Source organism: Pteropus alecto, unplaced genomic scaffold, assembly GCF_000325575.1.
Source record: "Pteropus alecto unplaced genomic scaffold, ASM32557v1 scaffold5, whole genome shotgun sequence".
Taxonomy (NCBI): domain Eukaryota; kingdom Metazoa; phylum Chordata; class Mammalia; order Chiroptera; family Pteropodidae; genus Pteropus; species Pteropus alecto.
This window is the reverse complement of record NW_006441953.1, coordinates 30,432,078-30,436,764: the sequence shown is the minus strand read 5'-3', so window position 1 is coordinate 30,436,764 and position 4,687 is coordinate 30,432,078.

The window sequence follows — 4,687 nt, the reverse complement described above, 5'->3', positions numbered from 1 at the left end:
GAAAGAGCTCCCGGCCCGCAGACCACCTCGAGGCTTGTTCCCGTCTCGGGAGCCGAGCCAGGGCCCACTGCCAACACTCTTCTCTTACCCGAGTTCTGGAGAAGCTGTAGCGAGGCTCACCTGCCCACAGACCCCGACTGTTATCGCTCTGCTGCCCCGGCCCGGGGCTCCCCAGCCCCTCGCTGGCTTCGGGCCAGTCCTGGCGCTTCTCCTCTACCCACCTTCACCTGCTCCGTCAGCGCTGCCCAAGAGCAAAATCTGAGACACACGTACATAATTTAAAATTTTCTAGTAGCCATATTAAAAAAGAAAGAAAAACAACTGAAATTAATCTTAATGTATTTAACTCAATATATTCAAAATATTATCACTCCAAATATAATCCAGGTAAAAGACTGAACGATATCTTATGTTCTTTTTTCCCATACTAAATCTTTGAAATCAGGCATGTATTTGACACAGCTCCAGTAAAAACAGCCACATTTCAAGTGCTCAAAAGCCACGTACGGCTCGTGGCTACCTTACCGAACAGCACAGTCCCAGCTGATCTCCAGTCCCATGACTGTGAATACCATCTAGGCAGCGATTACTCCAAATGTCATCTCTACTCTGCTGCTCTCTCCTGAACCCCAGGATTCTAGAGCCATCGATCCACTAGACGGTTAGGTGTCTAACTGGTATCTCAACTCATGTCTTTAAGAAAAAAATAAACCTTGAATTCTTATCACCGCCATCCTTGCCATGACCCTCCCAATGTCAGTCAAGGTCGACTCTGTGAATTCGTTGCTCCAGCCAAAAGCTTTGGCGTCATACTGACTCCCCCTCTTCCTCCCACATCCCATATCCACTCCATCTACAAATCCTCTGAGCTCTACCTTCGCAACGCATCCAGAGTCAGGACCTTCACTCGTTCTGCCCTCCCCCGAAATGCTGTGCTCCTGGGACGTCCCCACACCTTTCTCCCGTTTTTCCTGCAGGGCTCAGCTCAAGTTTTTCAAAAAAAATTCAAGCATAAATCCGAGCCCTTCTCTGTCCATCTATACGACACCACACCTCCACCTCCTGCTTGCTTTCTCCTCTTAGCACGAATTTTCGTTGGCCGTGCGCATCCGCTTGCTTGCTGATACTGTCGTCAGTCTTTCCCCCACCCCTTCCAGGAGAGAACAGTGCTGCACATGGTGGCCATGGGGGCACCCTGCTCAGATGGTCCTTCAAGAGAACCTGCTGTGAGGAGCCAAGCTGACCAACAGCCTCTGGCGGCTGCACATTCGAGTCACCAAAGCAAAGACATCGGGCCGTGAAGTCCCTCGGGCTGCCCCCAGCAGTGCTGAACAGACCTCCAGTTGGCCTGGCCAAGACTTCCCCTAAACTGTCCAGGCCTGAGGCTGCTCCCACCCAGGCCCTCCCCACCTCCTGCGCAGACTCACATCGGCCTGGAAATCGAAAGGTCCCTCCTATGCGCTCCTGCTCCCCCGCTCTCCCTTACTCACAATTGCCCCAGTAAGCCTTCTGCATGTCTAATCATCTTGGCATCTGTGCCCAGGACGGAGCGGGTAGTCATCAAACGCGATGTGAACGAATAAACCTCTATGAAGGGCAGGGCGGTGGAAAGAACATGAACTTCGGGTTGCAAGGACGGAAGCTTGGGCTCCTGCTCTGCCATAGATTATCTGAAACCTTGGAGAAGCTCCTTGAGACCTCTCAGCCAGTTTCATCATTTGTAAAACGAGGATAATACCAGGTCTCTCAAGGGCTGCCAGGAGGATGAAATGACATGGTTTACCTAAGGTCCTTATCACAAAGCCTGACATGTAGGAACCGTTTTAACAAGTGTGAGCTCATTGTCCTCCTTACCCATTTTCTGTAGCTACTTCTAAGCACTGTTTACGTTTCTCCTTCCCCATGAATTCTGACCACTTTTTAACGAAATCAAGCCCCAGGTAATCCTCTGCACCCACCAGTGAATCCCTTGTTCAAGTGAGCCTAACCGATGGCTGCACTTTATTTTCATTCCTATGATGGTCTTAGAGTTTATTTACTAGATTTTAGAAAACAAATCTCACCAGAGATAGATATTTTAACACTCTGAAACATAAGTTGTTGCCCTAAAGCTTCAAAAAAGTACACTTAAAAAAAAAAAAATACAACATCTAAAAATGCAGTTCAGTACCAATTTCCTACAGCTAAGATTTTTAGAGCTCCTTTAAAAATTGTTTTTAAGTTTGTTGCATTCTAGATCATTATGGAGTTTTTCAAGAAAATATACACTGACTTTGCATGGATTTCGATTTAGCAGTTTTTCAAAAAAAATTCAAGCACACGTAAGTGTGCGCTTATATATGCAATGAGGAGGCTCTGAGCAGAAAAACTAAACTATCAGTGGGAGGCACTGACAAGGAGCAGGAGATGTGAGGATGAGGGATTCTTACCTGCTTCTTTTAAAGTCTTCACAGGACTGGCTACATAAGTTGCGAGGTACAGTGCGAGAAAGTGAAAAGGTAGGCCCCTTGTTGCAAATTATTAAGACCACGAAGACTGCGACAGCAGAGCACCAAACCCAGCGAGAGCCCCCGGGACTCTGCAGGTGCTGGCTCAGATAGCAGCCCCGGAGCCTTCGTAATTTTTATTAATCAAATATTTAATGTGCAAGACAAAAGGCTGTCTTCCTTAATAACACCAAATTCCATCACAGGACGACCTCAGAGAAAAAAACATCCAGCCTAATGTCTAAACTTATTAAAACTAACATAGCCCCCAAGAAAAATTGTAACATGATCAATGATAATTCAGAGAAGTCAGAAACTTGTTGGTCGGTTTTTTTTTTAAGGCTGCTCAGAGTAATAAAGAGGCTACTTGGTTTTTTTAAGGCTGCTCAGAGTAATAAAGAGGCTACTTGGTTTTTTTTAAGGCTGCTCAGAGTAATAAAGAGGCTACTCGGGAAAGTTCACCAAGACACGTGAGTTAGATCGTTCACTGCAGCCCTGTTACGACAGCATGGGAGCCTATCCCACCAACCAGCTCAATAAATTCTGGCACGTTCGTACAATGGAATACTTGGTACACACAAAAAAAGCGGCAAAGTAGATCTGTACGTGAACTAGTTCTGTACGTGCTGATACGGAAAGTACTCAAAGACACAACGTTTAGCGTTTGTTTAAACCGAGAACGTTCTTTACAATGACTTCACATTTTTTTAGAAGTACAGGCATATTTTTTTCTATGGCATCCAAGAAATTTATCGGTCATTTTTTAAGATGAGTATAGGACGGCAAGGGGATGAAGGCTTACATTTCATCTTATAATTTACTTCTTGTCTTAGATTTCTAACATGTACTTTTAAAAGAACAAATAGGTTTTGCAACAATGACTTATATTCAAAACAATGTTTTGATAAATCACACAAAATATACTCTAACAGTATTAAATTAAGCTTTATATTTTATGTAAACAAGAAACTCCTTAGATGGTACCAGCAAAAAATTACTAACAAAAACACAACCGGTACTCAATTATTTGCAGTGAAACCCAAGAAAGCAGCGGCAAGTAACCACCGCCAAAAAAGGTCCTCAAATGTGTCTTCGATTTCAATTTCCCCTCAATTAAAATGTTTAAGGAAGAGGCTAACAAGGAGCAAAATGTTAATCAGACACTTAAGAAAAGGCTAGGAACTAAAGGGAAAAAAAAGATCTTCAATAAACCCCCAAACTGGACAAACAATCCTGAAACAGTTATGCACTCACTGGCTGTTAAGATTACGAAGGGACTCTGGAAAAAGTAGTTGAGCTAGAAGCAAACTCCCGGCTGAAAGGGAAAAATAACCACCCCCCACCTCCCCCCAAAAAACTGAAAATGCACTGAGGTACATTTCCTTACACATCTTTATCTCCATGCATTTTTTTTCTCCATAGGTGACTGGCTCATTTCACTTCAATGTGTACTGAGTGACCACTCCCCTGTGCCAGGCACCGTAAGACTCGCAGCACACAGTGCCTAGGCTCACTCTGTTCACAAGGGAAGCGCGCGCACACGCACACACACGCACACACACAGCTTCATCCTTCATCACTCTAGCTAGAAACACACACACAAAGCAACACATTCTCAAGCATTTTTGCAATTATTAATTTTCTACCTGTTGTACTGCCTTTATTTCTAATGCCATTTCATCTACTGGGATAGCCATATCATCCCCAACCCTTTGGGGCAGGTTTTAAGAGCAATTTACTAGGAATATATGATCTTTAAAAAGCTCATAAGTATAGTCAATGTACATTGAGTAGCAGTCAATACACGTTCTTCTGCAGCAAATAGGGAATTCCATATTTCAAGTTTCTGGATACAATGTGTTAATCGGTAAATGCATATAAACTTAAAAATAGTAACTATTTAATTAAAAGTTTCCAAATTATAGCTGGTTTTCCTCTCCTACTTTCTCTCTATTTGGCCAGGGGTAAGACTGCCAACCAGAGAAAAGAGACAGGGCTATGGAGAAAGCGTAGGGCAGGGACAAGCCTTAGAGATGACATCAAAAACAGAATTTCAATTTTGACAGTCATTCCAAATACTGAACAGTGAGAGTCTATTGCTTAATGAATAATTTCGAGAAATAAGATTAAAATGAAAACATGTGCTTTACTGAAAAATAATAGAATAAAATTTAACAATTTCCATTTTCCACTGACTTTCT